The sequence below is a fragment of the Lissotriton vulgaris genome, chromosome 7 (genome assembly GCF_964263255.1).
Source record: "Lissotriton vulgaris chromosome 7, aLisVul1.2, whole genome shotgun sequence".
Classification (NCBI taxonomy): domain Eukaryota; kingdom Metazoa; phylum Chordata; class Amphibia; order Caudata; family Salamandridae; genus Lissotriton; species Lissotriton vulgaris.
The window spans coordinates 880,151,170-880,177,392 of NC_141695.1; positions in this window are offsets into that span (position 1 = coordinate 880,151,170).

Below are 26,223 nucleotides of genomic sequence, written 5' to 3' on the forward strand. Positions count from 1 at the left end.
GTTTTTATCTGTAATGGGGAAAAGAAAAACTACAGATAATTTAGCTGGAGGAAAAAAGGCTAAAAAACAGGCCAAGCACACAATGTTGAATTGTGCCCTCGATTAAATTGATTTTCTTATAGAAGTCGAGGGCTTGTTGAAAATTAGTGAGATGGGGAAAAGCCCTGCTAAATCTAGCGGTACCCAGGGTAATAGTAAATCCTATCTGGTTAAGTCACGTGGAAGGGAGACAGGGGGAAACACTACGGAAGCTATTGTACGTGAAGTTAGCTTGCAAGTCCCATGCAATAATTCAGTGGCTTCAGGAGATCGAGGGGGTTACTCTGTAGCCTGGGAACTTGATGGAGCAAGGTGGAATTGCAAAATTTTGCGTGCCCCTTGCGAAGTCATACTTCAATAACTATAATTTGTACTAATGGAATGCTATGCGTGATTAACCAACATAGAATAAGAAACCTACACGAATATGCGCGGGAAACTCATTTTGCTTATGTTGCAATCATAATTACTAATTATGTGATTTTGTCATGTTCTAAACTAATGACAGCTTTACGATAACCGAATGCGGCATAAATGTGCTTTTGTTGATGTGTTATTGTCACAAAACGCGAGGCTAAAGTAAGTATATGGTGTTTAAATGTGGCTATTTGCTAGGTAACTACTAATAGGAAAACCTTAGTAAGGGGGGAGGTAAACAGAAGGGTTAAATCACTTAAAATTAACGTTTATTTGTGTTTGTTTCTATGATAGTTCCCATTTTGACTTGTGAGGCCTAAAAGAAAATGGATATATTAGCAACAAGGGGCCCCAATTCAGTCAACAGGGGACCTCGGGGAACATACTCATTCAAACAACAATGGTCCCATGCATTCCATAGTGTATGACAAATAAATATAGATAAAGTCAAATCTATATTCGGAGTGACATGTCCAGCCGGACAGAGGCCCTTCAAGTTTACTTAATAAACAGTTATACCAAATAGAGTGGAGATACCTTCCACAGTACACCCGTGTGGTACACAAGCCTGTGCCCAACACTAGCGGGGTGGTTACAGATGGTGAAAAATAGAAGGGTTTTTAAGGCAAACAAGCGTTTCTTCTGTTCACATTGAAATTATACAGAAAATGTCAAAAAAGCACCATTACAATAATTAGCAATCAAATATTTGTATAAGGCGCTAGACAAGTCGACGGCGTTTCGGTCCCCCTTAAAGGGTAATGGGGACCATCATCAGGACAAACCAATAATTGCCTTAATCGCTAAACCTTAAAATGCCAAGGCAGCGTAATGTAATTATTTTGCCGTTTAGGATAAGCAAAAAGCCCGGACCAGCAGCCCCAAATAAGCAGTAGGTTACCGCGTTACACAATCGTAATCGGGCGACGCCAGGATAAGCCGTTTGTTCGGTCTTGGGAGTGTTTCCACACGGGTGTACTGTGGAAGGTATCTCCACTCTATTTGGTATAACTGTTTATTAAGTAAACTTGAAGGACCTCTGTCCGGCTGGACATGTCACTCCGAATATAGATTTGACTTTGTCTATATTTATTTGTCATACACTATGGAATGCATGGGACCATTGTTGTTTGAATGACTAAAAGAAAATGGAGTCACTCGATTATTGTGGCCACAAAAGAAGTACGCATGGGCAAGTCTGAATGCCAGCTGCTTGTGCCTGGAGTGACTACGGTTCAAGGACATGCTAGCCTGGAAGTACAGACGGCTGCCAAAATGATGAGCACAAAGGTACAGAACGTGGGAATACATGCTAAAGTTGCAAGTAGGGAACAGGACTAGGCGGACTTTGGCTAAACAATGGACCCATTAGAAAATTGCGGACGGAAGGAAAAAATTAATTTGTGATGACGAGATGATGCTCATCCACCCCAAATTGTCCAATCAGAACTCGAATTTAGGTTTAAAGTTACACTTTTAGATAGATAGAGCTAGTGAAAAATGTATAAAAAGTGCTGTTTTTACTGAAGAGGAACTCTTTTCTTCGATTGCTACCAGAGATGCTGCTGGAATGCTGATTTTTCCTGATATGTAAGACTTTCCATAATTCTTAATTCTTTTCACAGGGAGATGCACTTTAAGTGAGAAGTTTAGTCAGGGATGTTAGGAGAATAGATGATTATTTGGGAACTATCTGTTTGTTGCTAATACTTACTATATAAAACAAATGAAAAATGTCTATCTTTGTGTTTTTATTAAAATAAATGAATCTAGCTGTCCTGAATTTAAACCTTATATTAAATGTCGTCCTTTTGAAATAAAGAAATATATAAAGTAAATATTCTTGGACATGCTGAATTTGCTCTTAATCAAAATTAGATTTTTTACTAGCAGATCCATTGATCTCAATGGTGGTGTGTCTAAATAAAATGTTGTATTAAATGAAAACCATGGTAAATGTATTTAAACTGCAGGTGTAAATAGTATAAATATTAAATTTTAGTTTTAGATACTCCACTATGATACAGCAGCTCTTCCTTTGAATTTCACCGATCCATGAAGTAGAGTGTAAGTGTTTATGGATGATTCGCAGTGTTATGGGCCCCACTGTTTGAGAATATGTTAGAAGTTGCACTTCAGGGAAAGGTGACATGGATTTAGAAATCATTTCCGGAGGAGTTCTGCATCAGTAATTAGCTTGGTAGCAGAGCTTTGGTTGCTATAGAATTATCTAGGATTATGTATAAAGTGTCACATAAGAGATTTGATGTACAGAATTATGACTAACATCTGTTGAGTTCGTATTGCGTTATATGTAGTCCTGAAAAGGCTTCTGAGTATTGCATGAAGCTGGTGCCTCTGTCTGCAGGCAGAGGAAGTGTGACAAGTGAAGTCGCACATTGCATAGTCTGTTGAAAAAAAGTAGTATTTACGTATACTGCGGTGGTATCATCGTATATCACTGTTTAGGGACACTACGTGTAAAATGATAAATGCATAGCGAGGACAGTCTATAAAATCTTGGCCTTCAAGGACAGGAATCATTGCGTATCCTGGTTTAAAACTTATCGCTGAGAGAGTAATAAGGCTTAACCCGAGCTTGTAAGAAGGGTAAAGGCAGAGGCAAGCGCTGCTTTATCGGCGAGTGTAAAATTCTGTGGTCAAGTAGAGGTAAGCGCTGTCTGCCGGAAGTACAGAATACTTGTATAATTGAGAAAACTATCAATTTTGTTTAGTGAAACAGACGAATGGAGTTATTTAGTGTCAGTTACTAACTGATTTAGTCAAATATCTTGTAAATACGGCTCCTCGAAAAATCATGTAAAGGAGGGGTCAGTCGGCGGTGCAGAAGCCGGAGCGCTGGTGACGTTAAAAGTGTCGCGCTGGGATTGGTCTTCGTGACCAAGACAGAGTAGGAGCTGATAGATAGGTTCCTCGCGAAAAGCAGCAATACTATTGGTTAAACACTAAGAAGACATATCTTATTCTAATTGGTGCGTTAGTGTAAACTGCGCTGTGATAAGTTGGTGTTACGCAACAGCAACAGGGAAGTGCACAATCTTTTGAAAAGACAGGGAGTTTACCAGAAAATGGATTACTATTACGAAGAAGAAAGAACGAAACCTTCATGGTTTAAGAAATTGAAAAGTGTGTTTGTAAAGGACAAGGAAATTATCACAAGAGAGGGAAAAATACTTCCACCACCAAAAACGCCTGCTTACTATATGTTGTCGAAATATGGTTACCATACGTGTGTTTGGTTAGAGAATCGGGTAAGGTATACCAAAAATGATGGTGTATTAGCTTTCCCGGAAGGAGGATTACTCGATTTTGCAGTTTTGAGAAATTCGAGAGAAAAGATGATGAATCTTGACCCGAGACCTAGACTGACTTAATTTGAAGCTCTAGCTGAATGGGAGGATGAGATGCATGAGTTGGAAAGTGAAAGATTGCAAGAATATATCAGACCCAGAGGTAGATGTAAAAATCTATGGGGAGAGACACATGAGAGTAGAATGCGTAGATGGAGAAATGCTAATATGTGTGATGGCATGTATCCAGTCAGATTAGTGGATGATTATGAAGGACGAAAATGTACAGAAAAGAGAAAGAATATAGAAACAGGTAACCAAAGCTATGGTGAAAGTGAATCAGAGGAAGCTGTACTAGAGGAAATATTAAATAGAAGACCACCACCATATCAACCAGGTTCTTTATGGACTACACCTAATGCTCCAATGGTAGATGAAAGGATTAATGAAACCCCAAAACAATTTTCTAAATTTAATGATGTACCTGAAAGAGTGGAAGTGAGATATAATCCAAGTACCTCAAGGACAGAACCAAGACTTACTGGTAACCTCAAGCAAAGTAATGAGCGAGGAAATGTAAATAGTGTAGAAAGGCGAGTTGAAGAACAAGTCAGTACTGCTGAATATATAAGATCTACAAATGCATTGACAGAACAGATACAGGAACTTACGAAAAACATGGAAGCAGTAACAGTTCCATTAACGATAGGACCTGTAATTCTAGTATTTGAGAATCAAAGAATTAAAAAGCCAAGTTTGACAATTCCTTTACAACATGGTTTACAGAAATTAAAAGGAAACATGTATCCTGATTTGGCAGAAATTAGACAAACCAATAATGTAAATCCGCCCGAATGAACTTTTAATCAAAGTTTACTTTATAAATATGCAACTGGAGCAGAATCTTACTCTGCTACACCCGAAAAGAGCATTGAAAAAATTGATTTAACGCAGACACCTGTAGGACCATCAGAACAAGAATTAAGCGATTGGATTAAAACCTTAAAATTAAAAGAGCATGAACCAAAAGTTCTGGATGTGGCGAGATTAAAAGTGGATATGGAAGAATTAGTCATTGGAACAATTGGAACAGATAGATTAAAAACGTACCAAGATGATGAACTTATGTGTAAAAGTATAACATGGAAAGCGAATCCAGTACATGATCAGTTGGAAAGTTTGGCAAATGAATTTGAGATAGAATTTGCAAAGAATAAATCATTGCAGAAATCATATAGAGTAGACTTTTCAGAAAAGGACATTGATAACATGAACACTGCAGGAAGATTAACCCAAATAAAATAATTATTTGTTTTGTTACGGAAATGAATGGAGAGTGAAATGGGCAAAGAAGAAAGAGGAGACCAGTGACAAATCAACATTAGCGTTTCCAGTAAAGGAGAAAGAGACAGTTGCAAATGAGTTCCCTATGAGATAAATACCAGGAGGAGGATATGTACATGTTCCATGGAGCAGACAGGATATATTATAATTTACAAATGATTTCCCTAGATGGAGAGAAAAACCAGTAGAATGGTATCGACAAGAGATAGATTTGTGAAAGTTTCAAAAGTATTATGGATTGATTTAGATGGATTATTTGACATAGTTGTGCCAGCAGATTTGTGGACGGAATGTAAAATCACTGTAAATTGGCCAAAAGAAGAATAACCTCGAGACAAAGTAACAGGTGCTCCGTCGCCTGAAGTAATGAGAAAATATGAACAAGTTATTGTATTTCTGAAGTATAAAATTCCAGCAAAAGAGACAGATTGGGTGAAATAGACAACACCACACAGGAACCAAAGGAATCTGTACAATCATTTTATGAAAGACTGTTGTTAGTTTTCAAACAATACAATGGATATGAGGAGTTGAATGAAAAGGACATGAGTCATTTTATTTACAGATTTGTGTATGGATTAAGACCAGAAATTGGAGACATGATACAACATAATATGATAGGTTGGCAATCAGGTATTGTAGATGAAGTTTTGAGAAAAGCAAAATATTGTAGTGAAGAGATCAATGCTAAACAAAAGAAGCTGAAGGAAAAAGCTATGTGGGCGCAAGTGAAGGTAGCAGAACTCCAAGTGGCACAAATGGAAAATAGAAATAGTGATGTGAGTCAAGGGAAACCGAAAGGAAATTTCCCCAAATCAAAATTAGTAGGGAATATAGATGAGCTTAAGAAAAAGTTTCCTTGTCATAATTGCGGCAGAATAGGGCATTGGAAGAAAGAGTGTAAGTATCCACCAAGAGTTATTCCGAAAAATGCATCATTGAATCCACAGGTGCAGAATGAGGTAATTCAACAGCAACTGCAACAACAGCAGATAGTTAATCAGCAAAGTCAGGTGCCGCAACCGCCACTTCCACACAGTGTAAACCAACAGAGATACAGTGCAGAGACAGGATTCAGCGCAGTTGAGCAGGTAAATAGATTACCTAGAGTGAATGTGAGTCTTCAGTATTGGTTGCAAGAAGAAGGTGGGAGTGAGTCGGATGAAAGTTTCTGACGGTGCCTGAGAGGGGAAGAAGAGTGTGTGCTTGGAGACACTCTTGAGGTAGATCAGTCTGGTTCATTTTAAAGCGGAAAGGTGAATGATGTAGAAATAACTTTCCTAGTGGACACTGGTGCTACCCGTTCTACTGTCGGATCAGTGGAAGTCCAAAATCTTCCTCTCTAGGGAGACTCCATCCAAGTTGTAGGTGTTGCCAATAGACAGATTAAAACATCCTTGACACAACCAGTTGAAGTAGAGATTGGAAATTTCAAGGACATGCATCGATTTGTGGTGTGTGATAGTAGTCCTGTAAATTTGTTAGGACAAGATATTTTGTGTAAAATGAACTGTGCCATATACTGTTCACCAGATGGCATAGAATTGCAAACCCCAGAGGAAGATAGTCTGTACAAAATGACCATGCTTATGATTGAGGCAGAACAAAACAAATTGTTTCCTGTATTTGATCGAGAGAAGATACCGGATGAATTGAAAAAGGTAGTAACAGAGAAGGTGTGGGATTTCCCAGGTGAAGATATTGGGCTAATGAAAGATGTAGATCCTGTAAAAGTCTCAATAAAGGAAAGTGCAAGTTACCCGAATATTCCTCAGTATAAAATGACTGCAGAAATAATTGAAGGAATAACCCCAGTGATAAATAAAATGATTGAACAAGGCATACTAAGAGAGATAGAGAGTAGTCCTTGTAATTCTCCAATAATGGGACTGAAAAAGCCAAATGGAACCTTTAGGATAGTACAGGATTTGAGAAAGGTTAATAGAATAGTTGTCCCATGCTGTCCGATCGTACCAAATCCAGCAGTGATTTTATATCAAATTCCCCATGATGCAGAATGGTACACTGTGATTGATCTGTGTAGTGCGTTCTTTACAGTTCCATTGCACGCAGAAAGTCAGCCAATTTTTGTGTTCAGATTTGGAGACCGTATTTTGGCATGGAGCAGAATTCCTCAGGGGTATACTGAAAGTCCATCTATCTTTAATCAATTGTTAAAGAAATCATTAGAGAGTTTGAACATGCCTGAAGAGTCTGTATTGGTTCAATATATCGATGATCTCCTTGTGGCATCAAAGACAAAAGATGCATGTGTAACGGATACCATTGCATTGTTGAATCATTTGGCTGAAGAGGGACATAAAGTGTCTCTGTCAAAATTACAATTTTATCAAAAGGACGTACAGTACTTAGGTCATAAAATTGCCAAAGGAATTAGAAGTTACTACAGAAAGAATCAAAATGATACAGGGAAAGTAGCCATCAAAAACCAAAAGACAAGTGAGAATGTTCCTTGGAATGGTCGGTTACTGTAGACAATGGATTAGTGGATTTTCATTGATTGCGAAGCCACTACAGAGATTAACAAGAGCAGATATCAGAGACCCTATAATTCTGACTAAGACTGAAATGGAAGCATTTGAACAGCTAAAAACGAGTTTATGTGAAGCACCAGCTTTAGGGATGCCCGACCATGAAAAGGAATTCAAACTGTATTGTAGTGAACGAGAAGGATGTGCATTGTCAGTACTGATTCAGAGACATGGAAAACTGAGAAAACCTATTGCGTATTTCTCAGCTGTTTTGGATCCTGTTGCAAAAGCATTGCCAGGTTGTCTGAGAGCAGTAGCAGCCACAAGCGTTAATCTGGAACAGAGTGAAGGAATAGTGATGGGATTTCCTGTAAGAGTGTATGTACCTCACTCTGTGGAGATTCTCCTCACTAGAATGAAAACACAGTATTTGACCAACAATAGAATGACCAAATATGAAAAGATAATTCTTGGAGCAGAAAATGCAACAATTTCTAGATGCGTGAATGTGAATCCCTCCACATTATTGCCTGACACAATGGAAACAGAAGTGAGAAATGAAGTTGATCACAAATGCTTAGATGTTCTTGAATACGGTACCAAACCAAGAGCAGACATTAGAGATGAGCCATTGCCTGAATCTGATTATGTGATGTTTGTAGATGGTTCGTGTCTGAGAACAGATGAGGGTGTTTTGAGTGCAGCATGTGCTGTCTGTACGGTGGCAGATGTATTGGAAGCTTCTTGTTTGAAAGGAACTCGTTCTGCTCAGATAGCAGAGTTGATTGCCCTGATTCGAGCGTGTGAGTTGGGAAAAGAAATCAAAGTGACCATAGTGACTGACAGTCAGTATGGCTTTGGAGTTGTTCATGACTATGGACAGCTGTGGTCCCAAAGAGGTTATTTGACTTCTGCAGGAACACCCATACGTAATTCTGAATTTGTGCGAACGTGGCTTGACGCCATCCAACTGCCAGACAAATTGGCTGTGGTAAAATGTGCAGCACACAAAAAGGGGGATGACTATATCACCCGAGGTAACAGGTATGTAGACTCAATTGCAAAATACTGTGCCAAAAATCTTGCCTCTATCAATAAGGAAAGAGAGAAAGAACATGTTCCAAGTCCTTTAATGCTAACAACTGTAGTTGAAACTTGGCAGGAAGTGAGGCAAATGCAGGAAGAAGCTGATGAGGAAGAGAAAAATGTCTGGTTAAAAGCAGGATGTAGACAAAGAGAGGAAGATGAAATCTGGGTTTACAAAGACCAGTAATGCCTGATAGCATGATCTCAAATATGGCCCGAATATACCATGGTCAAGCTCATATTGGGAGAGATGACATGCTTTGCTTATTCAGACAGATGTGGCATAATCCCAAGTTTAGGATGATAGCTGAGAGCTTGTGTCAGAGATGCCTAGTTTGCCAGCAATTTACTCCAAACAGAAGAACTATTGTGAGTTTGGGAACCATAGGATGGGAGGGAGGTCCATTTACACAAATGCAATTGGATTTCATTGAGCTTCCGCCATGTAACAGACTCAGATATGTTTTGGTGATCATCTGTTTGTTCTCCCGATGGGTAGAGGCTTTCCCCACAAGAAGGAATGATGGGCTAACTGTTGCAAAACTACGTTTAAGGGAAATAATACCTAGGTTTGGTTTCCCAGTGACGATTGAAACTGATCGTGGCCCACATTTTCAAAATGAACTCATACAAATGGTATGTGAAGCATTGGACATTCGTCAGAGACTGCATTGTGCTTACCGCCCTGAGGCTTCAGGAGTGGAACAATAAAAAACAGCATTGCAAAGATGTGCTTAGCTACAGGACTAAAGTGGCCTGATGCCTTGCCACTTGTTTTGATGACCCTAAGAAGCATTCCTGACAGGAAAACTGGATTGAGTCCACATGAGATCTTGATGGGAAGGGTGATGAGACAAGCATATGTAATAATAATAATAATACCAGTATTTATAAAGCGCGAACAGCTGCCTCAACTAGGAGGCGTCCCGGCGCTGTGAGGGCTTAGCAAGAAAGCTAGCTGGGAGTCTGCAGCCTAGAGAGGCACCGAGAACAGCCACGACTTAAGCTGTCTCCTAAAACTTGTTTCTGATTGGGCCTTTCGCAGCTCAGGAGGCAGGGAATTCCAGAGACGGGACACGTTGGCTGAAAAGGTCCGGCAGCCCAGTCTAGCCCTTTTGACTCGTGGCACACTCAGTAGCACCTGATCATTTGAGCGAAGGGAGCGGGACTGTGTATATCTAGGCAGACGGGCTCTCAAATAATTAGGACAGGTGCCGTAGAGGGACCTATAGGCCAGAGTAAGGATTTTAAATTTTATTCTACTGGCGATCGGGAGCCAGTGTAAGGCCCGAAGATGGGGGGAGATGTGCTCTTTAAAAGGAATATGCTTAAGTAGCCTGGCTGCCGCATTTTGCACCGTTTGCACCGTTTGTACCAGTTAGTAAATTGTTAACAATTAATGATGACATCATACTGGATTACTGCAAAAACCTGTCTGACGTGGTAACTTCTGAGTTCCATCAGGTGGGAACTGAATCAAACACCAAAGACAAAAGCCCAGCACATGATCTAGTCCCTGAAAACTGGGTGAGAATAAACGTACACCGCAGAAGAAACTGTTTGGTGCCTCGTTGGCAGAGACCAAGACAAGTTGTTTTGGTTAGTAATACTGCAGTCAAATGTGCTGGAGTAAAGAGATGAGTACATGCAAGCCACACTATTCGTGTGCCTGAACTTAAAAACTTAAACGAAGAAGGTGAAAGCACAACTGATTCGGATTCTGAAGTTGAGCCAGAGAAAAGTTCAGGTACTAAAGATCGACAGGAACGTCGATATTTGGAAGTATCAGATACTAGTTCAGCGTTTGAAGGAGAAGAAGAAAGTCCTGAAATACCGAGTCCTGAAGATCAATCTGAAGATCGAGAATTGGTAAAGACTGACACCAGTAAGAACACTGAGCAAAGAGAAGATAAAACTGGTGAAGAAGAAAATCCTGAAAGACAGACTGGAAGCTCTGAAAGCAGGAACGAAAATCCTGACACTGGAAAAGAGGAAACAGCTCATGAAGAAGATGAGATAACAAGTACCAGCTATGGAGATGTTCCTAACAGAGTGAAAGAACTGTCAAAAGAGGAAACTGACTCTGAAAAGGAGAAAGACACTGTGAAAATCATGATCAACGAAACTGTTGAAGACACTGAAAGTGAGACTGATGAGAGTGCAGTTGAAACTCCATTAAGAAAGAGTCTTGGAGAGTGGAATATAACACCACGGAGCCTACGACGAAGACATTTTGTAAAGGAGATAATTGGCCTAAAGGAAATGATGGACTGAGATTTAAACTGGTTAACAAAGAAAGACAACAAGAAGAACAGGTCAATGAGATAACTAGTCAAAGGAAGGCATTGGGAAAGAAAATAGAAGTTGTGCAAAGGCCAAAGAGAGTAATAAGACCAAATCAGAAGTATAAATCACCTGAATGGTCGTACATAGTGTTACCTCCAATTGAAGAGCTAAACAGTAGCCAAGAAAATTTGAGCTGCCCAAAGACAGATGGGAAAAGTGAGTAAAGAACTGAGCCACAAAGAAAAGTGGTAATTGATCAAAAGGACAAAGTGGAAAGTGAATCTGAAATTCAGAAGGGGAAAAAGAAAAGGGGCATTGTAAGTAGAAAGAAAATTTTGTAAGTGACACAAGGTCGAAATAGAAATACTAACCTGAAGAATTTGAAACATGTTCTGAAATAACATTTTGCAAAATGTTGGGCGGTATTTGGTGATAAGTCACCAAAGGGGGGAGTTGATGGAGCGAGGTGGAATTGCAAAATTTTGCGTACCCCTTGCGAAGTCATACTTCAATAACTATAATTTGTACTAATGGAATGCTATGCGTGATTAACCAACATAGAATAAGAAATGCACCTAAACGAATACACGCGGGAAACTAATTTTGCTTATGTTTCAATCATAATTAACTAATTATGTGATTTTGTCATGTTCTAAACTAATGAGCAGCTTAAAGATAACGGAATGCGGCATAAATGTGCTTTTGTTTATGTGTTATTGTGACAAAACGCGAGGCTAAAGTGTGTATATCACGTTTAAATGTGGCTATTTGCTAGGTAACTACTAATAGGGAAAACCTTAGTAAGGGGGTAGGTAAACAGAAGGGTTAAATCACTTAAAATTAACGTTTATTTGTGTTTCTTTCTATGATAGTTCCCACTTTGACTCGTGAGGCCTAAAAGAAAATGGAGTCGCTCGATTATTGTGGCCACAAAAGAAGTACGCATGCGCAAGTCTGAATGTGAGCTGCTTGGGCCTGGAGTGACTATGTGTGAGGAGGTACCGGAACATATCCGCTTGATCCCAAGGAAGAGTCCCCCGTCGTGGATGTCAGTGCAGCGACGATCTCATGGACTACGATATCCATGTCCCTCTGCTGTTTCTCTACAGGATCGCGTCGTTACCAGTGACCCGGAAGTACCGCCTATACGCCGAGGAAGAGGAATCCAGGAGCCAATGAAAGGGGGGCCAGTCCAAGGTTTGGCGGCAAGAGGAGGTGCGAATGCGGAAGTGGAGAAGACGCAGGACACGAGAACAGTGGAGAAGACGCGGGACCCGAGAACAGAGGAGAAGACGCTGGACCCGAGAGCAGAGGAGAAGACACGGGACCCGACTGCAGCAGAGAAAACTTGCCGGACGTCCGACCAGCTGGGAATCCTGAAGAAGAAGAGGAAAGCTGGTTCGAGGATTGGTGGTGTCCGGAGGTGGCTGGGGAGCGGCCGTAACTCAGGAGAGTTAAGGCGGGAGCCGGTGAGTACAAACGGCTCGAGGGTTGTACCGAGAGGGGGAGGGAGGGACGATGCTGACTTATTGAATGGGGAGGAGGGTGGAACGGGTCTGAAATCCACATCAAGCACCTTTTCTTCGATATACTGTTGCATTATAATTTGGCATTAGACTTGGTATTAGACTTTAACCTCAAAACCCCTAATTCTAACTCAGATATGTGTTGGGCACTATTCTTTACAACTCAAACCACTCGGAATTGGTCTTTAACCTCAATTTTTCCCCTTTCTTTGTCTTGGGGCAGTCCTCTACCTTGTGGGCACCAAATAGAAAATAAGATCACCGAGGTGTGTTGAAGGGAAAACAAAACCGCCTTAAATTAAGACCTCATTCTTACGGTTCCTTTATTCTTTTCTTCACTCCTATGAGCCTCCGGGGAAACCACCCCGGTCCGGAGGAACCAGGAAGCAAGACAACACCTCTGCACACATCCAACCCCTCCAGCTCACAGGAATCATCTGAAGAAGATGAAGAACCACAAGGACAGTCCTCCCGCCCCATAACAACCTCTTCTATTGCTAATAAACCTCTTTCTAAACCTCTACTGCAGCCTCCACGCCTGTTTATCAAACCTGCCCTCCCACACTACGGTTCAAGGACATGTTAGCCTGGAAGTGCAGATGGCTGCCAAATTGATGAGCACAATGGTACAGAACGTGGAAAAACATGCTAAAGTTGCAAGTAGGGAACAGGACTTGGCCAGACTTTGGCTAAACAATGGACCCATTAGAAAATTGTGGACAGAAGGAAATAATTAGTTTGTGATGACGTAATGATGCTCATCCACCCCAAAATTGTCCAATCAGACATCGAATTTAGGTTGAAAGTTACACTTTTAGATAGATAGAGCTAGTGAAAAAGGTATAAAAAGTGCTGTTTTTACTGAAGAGGAACTCTTTTCTTCGATTGCTACCAGAGATGCTGCTGGAATGCTGATTTTTCCTGATATGTAAGACTTTCCATAATTTTCACAGGGAGATGCACTTTAAGTGAGAAGTTTAGTTAGGGATGTTAGGACAATAGATGATTTTTTGGGAACTATCTGTCTGTTGCTAATACTTACTATATAAAACAAATGAAAAATGTCTATCTTTGTGTTTTTCTTAAAATAAATGAATCTAGCTGTCCTGAATTTAAACCTTATATTAAATGTCGTCCTTTTGAAATAAAGAAATAAATAAAGTAAATAATCTTGGACGTGCTGAATTTGCTCTTAATAAAAATTAGATAAATGGAGAATTAAGCTGGTCTTGAGTTTTCCTACGCCTAATTTTTTACTCGCAGATCCATTGATCTCAATGGTGGTGTGTCTAAATAAAATGTTGTAGTAAATGAAAACCATGATAAACGTATTTAAACTGCAGGTGTAAATAGTATAAATATTACATTTTAGTTTTAGATACTCCACTATGATACATCAGCTCTTCCTTTGAATTTCACCGATCCATGAAGTTGAGTGTAAGTGTTTATGGATGGTTCGCAGTGTTATGGGCCCCACTGTATGAGAATATGTTAGAAGTTGCACTTCAGGGAAAGGTGACATGGATTTAGAAATTATTTCCGGAGGAGCGCTGCATCAAACTCATCTTTGGCACAATATCGGTTGAGTGTACAAACAGATTTCAAATATTGGGGGAGCTGTAAAATGATGTGTTACATTTGGCCCCTTTACCTGAGGACATTTCTCCCATTATTGATCTGCAACAACACTCATCCCAGCACACAGAGGCGATGGTTGAGGCTCAGCTTAATTTATGAAAAACAGAAATCGTGTGGGTTTGAAATCTGCTGTTATCTCACTCACACATCTTCTTACAGAGAAAGTGAAGAAGTTGGGGCTGCTTCTGGAGTCTTTGGTCAATAGAAGGCTGGACAATAATCCAAGCTGCCCTGATACACAAGTACCAATGCTTCCTAACATGGGTTACCAGAGACATTTTCCTCACAGAGAGTGGTAATTTGTGGAAGAGAACATTGCCAACAGTGTGTCTCAATGCAAATACTATCTTTGGCGGTGGCGTCAGACCAAATCCTCTAGTCTCATACACTAGGAATCCAGTACTTCCAAAAGATAACAGGAGCACTGTAATTAACTGTGCCTCTAATCACAAATTTCAGGCAATGAATTTTGAGCCTCCTCCTAGAAAGCCCTTTTTTAGGTTGAGCCTAGCGCAGCGCGCATGCGCTGCTCTGTGAGCCTTTTAGTAAGGTGCTTCAGAAAGCTCACCACATGCGTGTGTTTTTTTGGGGGGTCACAGGCTATTGTCCTTTGCATGAGTCTTTCTAAGAAAGACAGCACACAATTGGGCAAAAGCGGGTTTTTGTACCACCTTTTCTTGGAATGTAGACGCCTATGGCCTAAACCATGCAGTAACGCGCAGAGGCACGCAGTGTGCCACATTTCAAAGCTTTTTTTAGTTGCTTTCACTTTCGCGGCCGCATTCTTACAGCAGGCGGAGGGTTCATCTGGGTTTAATTAACGTGTGCGTGCTTGTCTCCCATGCAGTGTCTCTCCCCCTCCCCCCTCTTTCAGGCTGTGTTTGTAAGTATCCTATGTGCGCCTGAGTTACGATGTTTATGAAGCGGCGTGCATGGGCCATCTTTTTTTAAAATTTGATTTGTGTACATTAAATAGCTATGGGGACAGTCAGGCTAAGGGGAGCCTCATAGGGGCCCTTCCTTGGTAGGTCTCACGTGCTCCAGTATTGTCACTTTCCATAGCCTGTCTGCTTATTGCAATCCGCATCCTCGCTGGAAGCTTCCTGCTGCTGCCTGGTATTGGTAGCACTGCACAGCTTATCTGCCCCCCCCCCCACACACCTATTGGCTCTTGAGCTCAGTCGGGTTCAGACAAGGCTGCTGCCCCACTGTGGATATCACCCCAACCACACATCATGGACATCCTCATCCACACCCTTCAAGACTCGGAGTTGGTGGCCCGCTTTCAGCGCACATGTGAGCTGTATGCGGCTCCCACGGGAGCAAACACCTGCACAACGGGGAGGCGAGCATCTCAGCAATGTTAATGGGTGCCCCACCCAGCGAGAAGTGGGCCATGGGGTGCCCTGCCGGAATGGGAGTGTGGAACGTGCCAACGGAGTGACCTTCAATGGAATCCACATGCACGTAGTGTGGGCAGAGGGATACCGGTGTTGTCATGACTAGAGAGTGGTCGCATGTCATGTTGTGTGACAACTAACTTCATCCTGCCCTGGCTTGTAGTTACCAACACTTTGCGTACTCTTGCAACATTAAAGCCAAACTACAACTCCCAGAAGGCAATCTGCTGCTGGAGATACGCATGAACTCGCTGATGGTGACGCATGTGATATGAGGCCACTTGGAAGCTGACGCGCAGGGGTACGCAAATTGTGGCAGGTGCCCCCTTCCCGGTTGTTACAGACACAATGAATAGAGCCCCAGGTTTGACTCTGAGCATCCGGTGTTTGAGTCCACTTTGAGACTGAGTAATTCATGGGTCTCTGTCACCCACACTTGTGAACGGTGTGCCCCATTTTCTTTCGGGTCTTTCATTAAACATATCTCCAACTTTAGGACACTGCAAGTGCATTGGTGCTCGCTGGGGCAGGGTTGGGTTGCCATAGCTGCAGCCCACATTCACGGCGAAGGATCAGGAATGCAGTGCATGCTGAGCTGTCAGTTTGCCACCCAATCCGCAGGCACACCCACCCAGGTGGCACCCAACGCCCACGGTTGCACAAATCCAGTGAAAACACAAGAGGTCATTAGTGTATTTCTTTCCCTGCATTGCCTTCACCTGACCCATTTGGAACAAGTGGCTTTAACAGATCTTGATTTGTAGATAAAAGTGTGTGTGTTTGTGGATTGGGGTAGGTGGGAGAAGAGCAAATATTGTTTATAGCCCGCTGCAAATGAATACCATTGCTGCTTGCTCTTGGTCCCACCCCATGCCTCCTTTTCTCACCACGCTTCACTTCCTGTCTCTTTATGTCAACATTACAGAGTCTTTTTCATCCCTGCTTTCTCCTTTTGTAACTGTTCTTGTCCCTTTTTGTTCCTCCTTCCATCTCTCCCTTAGCTTCATTAATCTGAGTACAATTCTGCAGAGGAGAAATAAGTGCAGGTCCCCAATAATACAAAAACACAGTTGATGGACAGAATGCAGAACAATGTCATACATTCACCCCAGTACAGAGATCTGGGCCTAAATCCATCGTTTTTTGCACTCCACACCACCCCAGTTCAGACATGGCCATATGCAAATCAGTCTTACCCTGTGCCTCATGGGACTAGTCCAGCCCGAACTGCCAAGCCATGCCTTCCCTGGACCGGAAACAAGCTTCCGAGGACCGGTTTCTGGCATTCCAGCCGTCTTCAGCCCGGCTTGCTTGAATCCAGTGGTGTGGAGAGCATTGGACTCACGTCTGAGCATACCCATCCCACTCGGGGTGACAAATGCAAAAACCACAGTTGATGGACATAAAGCAGAACAATGTCATACATTCACCCCAGTACAGAGATCTGGGCCTAAATCCATCATTTTTTTGCACTCCAAACCACCCCAGTTCAGACATGGCCATATGTAAATCAGTGTGACCCTGTGCCTCATGGGAACAGTCCAGCCCGAACTGCCAAGCCATGCCTTCCCTGGACCGGAAACAAGCTTCCGAGGACCGGTTTCTGGCATTCCAGCCGTCTTCAGCCCGGCTTGCTTGAATCCAGTGGTGTGGAGAGCATTGGACTCACGTCTGAGCATACCCATCCCACTCGGAGTGACAAATGCAAAAACCACAGTTGATGGACATAATGCAGAACAATGTCATACATTCACCCCAGTACAGAGATCTGGGCCTAAATCCATCGTTTTTTTGCACTCCACACCACCCCAGTTCAGACATGGCCATATGTAAATCAGTCTGACCCTGTGCCTCATGGGAACAGTCCAGCCCGAACTGCCAAGCCATGCCTTCCCTGGACCGGAAACAAGCTTCCGAGGACCGGTTTCTGGCATTCCAGCCGTCTTAAGCCCGGCTTGCTTGAATCCAGTGGTGTGGAGAGCATGGGACTCACGTCTGAGCATACCCATCCCACTCGGAGTGACAAATGCAAAAACCACAGTTGATGAACAGAATGCAGAAACCGGTCCTCAGAAGCTTGTTTCCAGTACAGGGAAGACATGGCTTGGCAGTTCGGGCTGAACTGTTCCCATGAGGCACAGGGTCAGACTGATTTGCATATAGCCATGTCTGAACTGGGGTGGCAGAGTGGGCTAAAGAACGGTGATGGATTAAACCCAGATCTTTTGACTGGGTGTGAGTGTTTGATTGATTCAGATACTCCGTCCATCACCACCCCCTTTTGTACCGCTTTTGGCCGCCATAAGTGTGGCAGGGTATGCTCAGACGTGAGTCCCTTGCTCACTTTGCCACTGGATTCAAGCAAGCCGGGCTGAAGACGGCGGGAATGCCAGAAACCGCTCCTCGGAAGCTTGTTTCCGGTCCAGGGAAGACATGGCTTGGCAGTTCGGGCTGGACTGTTCCCATGAGGCACAGGTTCAGACTGATTTGCATATAGCCATGTCTGAACTGGGTTGGCAGAGTGGGCTAAAGAAAGGTGATGGATTAAACCCAGATATTTTGACTGGGTGTGAGTGTTTGATTGATTCAGATGCTCCGTCCATCACCAAACCCTTTTGGTCCCCAATAATAAGCGCCAGCACCCATGACGTGGGAGGTGAGGGAACATTCCCTCCCCCGTAACTCTCAGAATATGACGAGGGGGTCTGTGTCTCCGATATCTAACAGGTGTACATTGGCCTTGGGCTGAATGGCGACCCTTTGAAGGGCTGGGTGACCCAGTGCCGCAGGGGCTTGAGCTATGTTTCTGGTGGTGAACCAGAACGTAATTCGGACCATTCAGCTTTGCACGGACTGTACCACTAACCTCACTCCCATAGTCGTTCCTTGTAGATGCCAAGGCTCGACATTCAAGTGTAGTCCAGATTAAAAAAGGAAAACCTAAAATTAAATGTCTTCATTGCTGTATAAGGGCACTGCATCCCTTATGGAATGAGGTGGGGGCACGTGCAAATCTGCAGAACCTCCTCACCCGAAGCAGTTTCACTTGTAGGTCTGGTACTGCTGTTGAACCAGCAGCGATTTGTGTTCAGGCATCCCAGGTTACCTTGGTGAAAATCAACATTTTTATGTTTTTATTATTCCCCATGGCCCTTGTGAGCTTCTTTCTCCAGACAAGAGTACATATGTGAGTAGAGGTGCGGCGAATCCCTAAAAATAAACTCTGTAAACAGTACTGTGCAAACACGTATTTTCTCTGCTTGCTGGAAAATAACCATAAAGCAGGGGGTGAGCACAACCTTGCTAGGCGGACAGGTATTGTAAAAGTGCTGATATATGGTGCACACCAAGCGAGTCTTTGGCAGAACGCTGCACACCTCTGGGAACTGTCTGCCCTAGTTACGCCTCCATATAGCACCTAATCGCCGCCTCTAGGTGTCGGCGTGGGTTCACGGTTGTGCGTCAGAGACACTTGGCAGGAGACAGAGAGCTGGAATCTGAAGTCTTCCACTGTGGCAGCATCTTCACCTACTCAAGCAGGTGTGAGAGTCGAGTCTTGGCCTCTCTGCTGAGACTTCAACAACGTTGCCCTCTATAAGAGGGTATTGCATCTGCCTATTTTGAGCCAGCGTAACGCCTTTCACAATGGCTTCCGGTTATTGCTAATCTGTCACAAGAAATTTGGTTCCATATTAGTTGATCTGAAAAGTAGTTTTGATGATAACTAGTCTTTATGTCTGAGCGAATGGAGCTCACCCAAAAGCGTAGCTTGGTCAGTCTGATTGGGGGGCTGTGAGCTTCAGTGTTCCCAACCATCACGCAGACTTCTGTACAGTACAGCACAGCTTAAAGACATAGGCAAAGTCAATATCTCTGGCTAAACACTTATAAGGTCCCAAAGGCAAGACCTATTGGCTATGCCAATGGTTTTTTAGGTCTCGGCTCAACGCGCGGAAGCGCGTCTCGCCGAGATCTTTTGTTAGCGAGTGTGCTTCCCAGGAGACAGTTTCGGTCACGCGCATCCCTGGAGCCGATTTGAAACAGGAACGCGCGCTGTGGCCAGGCGCTGTCTCCTGGAAGCTCAAGCACCACACACGCATGCGCATACACACACACACAAGCGCCCATGCACGCACGCACATACATACATACATACATACAGAGACACCCCCACCCCCGTCACACATACACACACGCGCGCACACACACACAAGTGCACCGAGGCCCCCCCTCCCCCGCCGTCATCGTCGCACACATACATACACACACACACGAGCATACACACATACACAAGTGCATCAAGCCCCCCCAGCCTTTTGGAACTTACCTGGCCAATGTCGGGGACTCTGCACTCAGCACGCAGCGCCAAACCTCCTGCTTGCGCGGCCCCGGGGATCTACACCGCTCACAGGAGCCCCGGGCCGCGAGACGCATCGACTCCGCCTGCCTCCTCTTCCGGTCTGGACGTGGCCCCGCCCCCGTCACAGGCGACCGTGCCTGACTTCCGGGGCGGCCGCGGCGGGCTTCCGGGGGCATTTAGGATGCTGCAAACTTTGATCAGCCACATTCAATCTGAAATTGTCTTTCACTAACTCAGCTCACAGGCCTTATGTAAGGACGCCCTGTTGCTGCATGTTCGACCCACGCTGGGGGCCAAAACCACGAGAGGGAAGCTGACCGGGAGCTGGTAGAGCAGAGGACCGCACTCCCCAGCGCGCATCATGGCTTCCAGCGCCGTTGTGCAGCCGCCAACGTTTGTTTCGCACCAGGAGGCGCCTTAAAATCCTGCAGGGGCTCCCGCGGCGCACAAGCGTGCAGTCCGGGGGAAGCCAGGGCTAAGAGCGGGCCCGTCGTGCCAGTCAGAGGCCAGAGGAGACTGGGCTAGGCCACCCCTCTGTCACCTGTTAACTACTTACCTGCAACGAGGTGAGTCCATCACACTTAAGCTTCTCTTCCTTATGCATCCAACATGGAAAAGCGTGAGGGGTTACCCCAACAGCGACCTGTCACATCAAGTATTGACAGTATGTTGGAAAGAGCTGTCAATATCATAGCCAACGAGATCGAATTAACTGAGAGGCGCCTTTCCCTTGGTTTCGGGGCTCCCTCGACTGGTCCATTGATTGGGGCTGCCTATGTTACTCTTCCCCCCCTCCCCTTACAATCCGATGGGCATTCATTTAAACATCTGTTCATCTAATGGTCCCAATATTAATACTGAGGCCTGTGTTGTTGAGTTAAGCGATGTAGTGAGTGCAGAGTAGTGAGTGCAGAGTAGTGAGTGCAGAGTAGTGAGTGCAGAGTAGTGAGTAGTGAGTGCAGAGTAGTGAGTAGTGAGTGCCGAGTAGTGAGTAGTGAGTGCAGAGTAGTGAGTGCAGAGTAGTGAGTGCAGAGTAGTGAGTGCAGAGTAGTGAGTAGTGATTGCAGAGTAGTGAGTAGTGAGTGCAGAGTAGTGAGTAGTGAGTGCAGAGTAGTGAGTGCAGAGTAGTGAGTGCAGAGTAGTGAGTAGTGAGTGCAGAGTAGTGAGTAGTGAGTGCAGAGTAGTGAGTAGTGAGTGCAGAGTAGTGAGTGCAGAGTAGTGAGTGCAGAGTAGTGAGTGCAGAGTAGTGAGTGCAGAGTGAGTGTGCAGAGCAGTGAGTGCAGGTGCAGAGTGGTGTGTGCTGTTGAGTGCAGAGTTCTGTGTATTGGCAATGTAAATGACAATGCCATTTATTTATGATTTAAAGAAAAAAAAAGAAATGTCATGAGCAATGCCAATAGCTCTACCTTTAATGATGCCGAGACCATTGCATTGCAAATGCTTGTTTCTGTATGCGAAGAATCCTTATGCAAGAGATTCAAATGAAAATTAACTTGGTTGGCATCGGTGCATGTGCGACTGTCAAAGCAACACAGGATCAGCCTGGTTCAACAAAATGCAATTGATAAATAATAAAAAGGATAAAAAGGCAAATGTCTGCAGCATTCGTCCATGAAATTCCGCAAATAGAGATTATCTTAAGAGTCATGAAAATGAAAAAATTCTCAAAAGTGTATCTGCCTGTCACTTCTGCTAAGCTGCATTCCCCTCCCATAGTTGTATGAGGGTGGTATCATTGGGGCCACAACTCCGCTACCTGGATAATACGTGAAACCCAAGCATGCCCCTTCCACTAGTGGCATCTAATGAGTAGCAGCTGGTGCCCTTGCAAAGTGTAGGGGCTGGGAGGAGGGTCAGTGGCATAACGAAGCTTGAGAGGGCCCCCCTGCAAAGCACAAAGAGGGGGGCCCCCAGCAGCCGGGCCCACCACCTACCACTTTGCCCCACCAACAAAAATAAGCAGTCACCTAAAGCCTTATTTTCAGCATTTATCTGTGCATACTTCGAACAGCAAATAGAAATAGGATGTGCTTTAATTGTGTTCTAGGGCTGCCTGAATGATCCATGACTAATAATTAAAGGGAACAAAGACAGAAAATTCACATTACAAATGAATACATACATTTTTATTTATAACCCTATTTAGTGTCAAGACGAAGTATTTCAGGGTCTGTAAACAACACTTGGCTGGCATTTTTCTTTTGGCAACCCTACTTTATATTCCTTTTCATGAAATGCAGTCTCCACTACAGCAGTAAATGTAAATTTCAACTGTAAGAAATAGGTAGAGTGGAGCCCTCTTCTTTGGTCACAGCATGCCTAGGCTTTCGGGTATCAACCTGCGTCAGGCCCATGGTTTGTGCTGCTTGCGTTCTCTTGTTATGCCTTACTGGCCTATGTTCTCCTATTCCCACATACCTGCACTCGTTGAGGCTACCCTGGTTGTACAAATACTGTATCTTTCATGTTTGTCCACTGCATTACCCTGCCTATGTCTCAGAAATCAACATGTCTATCTCTGTTTATCTCTCTCCCCCTCCCTCCCTCTCCAGTCTCTACCCCCCTCTATCTCCTCCTCTCTCTCTGCTCCTCCTATCATGGTATCACCTTGCCTGTGTTACTCCATCTTACTCTGGATTGCTCGCAGGCCTGAATGTCTGCATGTAGAGGCCCCCGTTCTCAATATATTAAATGCCGCCCTTACCAATGGATTGCAGAGTCTCACAGTCTCCCAAAGCGACTTCCTGTACTTTACTGCATCCGGTTCTAAAGGTACATATTGTCTCAGTGACGCCTGTTGTCATCCAGCGTGCCTTTAAGTGTTCATAGATTGGCAACTTACTGGGACAGAAAGGCCTCCTGTGCACCAAAATAAAGTGGCCTTCATTAGCAAATCAGACAGCTAAAAGAGTGGCCCATTTGCAAATAGGGGTAATTTTTATCTTATCAAGACATGCTATATATGTGATTTCAAGGTATGGTAGACTGAATGAATTTATGCTTGCTGCAGTGCAAAGTTTGTGGTAATATAATGGATATCAACAGTAAAACCCATCATACCAGATTCAACAGGCCGACAAACAGCCTACAAATCAGCCCACTCTCTGAGGTGTCACATATACTCTTTTGGGGACAGTACTAGCAGTGGGTGAAGCGAGGAAAAAGAAAGCTCTTAGCTGAAGGCTGCCACTTCACATGCTGTAGGTGTTTAGCAAGGAATGTGCGACTGTGTTTATTTAAGGATACTACAGGCAAGGTTTGTGGTATTATCGAAAAATCACCAGTAAAACCCAGAGCACCAGACCATACAGGCTGAAATAAGTAACTTGACACACTGACCTGCAAAGCTACCCCACAGGATTGTATGCACAGGTGGCAGGCCGGCAATAAAAAAGGAAGCTGCCACCTATATGCTCTATATATGTTTTATAACTTAGGTATGAGAGATATCGGTCTGCATTTAAGCTTGCTCCGGCAAGGTTTATATAGCATAGAAATAAGCAAGAAAACACAATGCACAAGACCCTACATGCCCACAGCCAAAACAAATCATCCCACACTGTGACCTGTCACACATAGCCTTTGGGGACGGACGTTATCGGCAGTGGGCGAGGCAAGAAAATAAGATAGCTGCCTTCTACCACTTTATACAGGTTATAGGTGTTTTCACTTTTCAGTAATCACACCATGCATTTGAGCTTGCTTAAGACAGGTAAGATCGGGGAAATCATTAAAATTAAGAACAAAAGACCCATTCAGCCTACATACTGCCAAAATGAAACAGCCCACACCCTGACCTCCACAGCTACCCTGCAGGACTATAATGCACAGGCGGTGGGTGCGGCAATGAAATGGGAAGCTGCTGTCCACTGGCTCAATATAAGGGGCCAATTAACACACTGCATAGATGCAGCTATGTTTTTGAGGTAAAAGCCGAACACGGCTTGTTTAAATCCAAGGGTCAGGGTCAGGGTCAGCGATCTCCGCCAGTAACTATAAAGTCAGTGCATTGGCTGGTCAGATGTAAGTAAAGACCGAAGTATCTTTGAGACAGCAGACTGGCAGACTGCACAGAGTGAACTCATCAGCACCATCACATCCCTGCCGCCTCGGAAGCAGAGGGCTATAAGTCATCAAGAAAAGATGGGAAAGGAGAAGGAATAATGAAAAAAATTGTATGCTCAAGTCTGGGGATCTTTTTAAATTATGTGGTGTTGTCTGGTGAAGAGCTGCACAATTTCAAAGCCTGTTTAATCTGTTTCTCTAAAGAAAATGTATTGTTTTTACTTTTGCGCAAGTGTTGGGCAGTCAGTGTTTGTGAAACATGAAGGCTCATAATTTATAATGAATAACATACGATCATAGTAAATCCTGGAGGCAGCAATCATTCGGTGTTGTTGGGGCTTTTTTCACACAGAAAAATGTCGGATACGTGTGGGCAATGATTGCACAAGGCACAGCTATGATGAAAGTGGATTTATGGTAATGCCATGTGACCTTTGGTAAAGTCTCCTATTCCTCCTTTGGAGTTCCACACAGTGGAGAAGTATGCCTGGCTGAAATGGAGCCATCTTGAAAATGTACACATTTCTATTTTTGGGCTGTGGAGGAAAACGTTGTCATGTGGAGAACCCCCTAACCCTGTACCCCCACGAAGTTTGGTGCTCATCGCTTCCTCCTCCAATCTTGGATGGAGAGATACAGCAGCCCTTGGCTGGGGTAAATCTGTGACTGTTTCTAGTATGGAAAAATATCTGAGAAGAGTTTAGAAATGCTACAAGTATAGATGTTGATTGGTGGTCCCAGGAAATCTGCAGTACTAAATATATCTACACCCTCCAGGAATCGCTTCCAGGATATCTGGCAACAGTGGTAAAATGACATGTTGTATAACGCAGCGCAGCACTGCCAGAGTCTGGGATCACCCTTTAATGCCACTCACACCCCCGGCATCTTCAGACTTCTTGCCACAGAGGAAGTCTGAATTAGTTCATTTCTGCAGCGTCAATATGCGCACTTCCGCCTCAGCAGGAGGTGTGTGAGGAGGAATATAATGCATGCTTCATTTCAGAGTTCTAACTCTGTGGCATTCTTCATTTCAGAGTTCTATCTCATACATACGTTATGAACTGCAAGTAACCAAAGGAGCTATGTGACAAAATGCAGCAGCTCAATGAGATAGCCTCATACAATGCAGTTTAGTGAACTGCATGGTACAAGTTCTTTGCAGCAGGCACATTAACCTCTGCACTACTTCATGATCAGTGAGACCTGCCACTAGACAAAAGGCTGACCTCCCTCCTGAAGGAACTTTATTTACTTGACATTTTAATTGTTTCCTGAAAACATCTGGGCACACAAGAAAAAATTAACATCAGCGCTACTTGTCATGTTGGTGATTCAAAACTTCCAGTAGAGAAGAAAACTCGGCCCAGTCAGCCGGAACATTATCAGCAGCGCATTATTTAGCTTACCTGTGTGCCTCAGAATCTTACAACTCTGTGCTGCTGCAGCCTGCTGCCTTAAGTGTCAGTAAGCACACAGACTGCAGACAATTATCACTGTCTCCCAGTGCTGTTCTGAATTCAACAGGGCGTACTTACCGAAGGTACTGTGTTCTCGTGCATGTGTATTCAGAAGAGTAGAAGAAATCAGGTTCCTGTGCTGATTCTGAGGTGAATGGACTGTGAACCCCCTTGTTTGAAAGGATTGTACAAGAACCACTGTTTCCACCTCTATGGCGAGGAAGTAATCTGTGCCTCTGGAGAGAATCTCGCAGGTGTGACCACCTTCATACCCGAGGGAAGGGACTTTAGAAGAAAAAAGCAGGGGAAGGACTTTACCTCATGCGGTGACTGCTTTGGTTTTGTGGAGTAAGGTGTTACTGTTCTGTGTGTGAAGGGAGGACGGTGCAAGAGGTACCACCCCTCTTTACTTTCTAGAGTCAAAAAGAGTTCCAGTGCCCTGGTACTGGTCTGCCTGAAGAGGAAAGGTGCACCGGCAGGTTACAGTTGGAAGACCGCTTTGTACAATACCCCGAGCACTGCCCCAGTGCTATGTTTACAGAACTACTGTTGGACAGAATCAACAGTCCCAGAATGTACTGAATTGTAGATACAGGTGTGTGCCAGACACACAATCCTAGTACTGTGCCTCAGCTTAGTACAAAACGCAGCACATGTCTAGGGCCCCACTGGTGAACTATATTGCATCTGGAGGAAAAGGACAACCCACGGGATACTGCCCTACTCTTGCAGGCAGAGCTCTGTTGCATCAGAGGGGAAAAACACACTCTGTGACCCTGTCCTGCTCGCTGGGGGACTT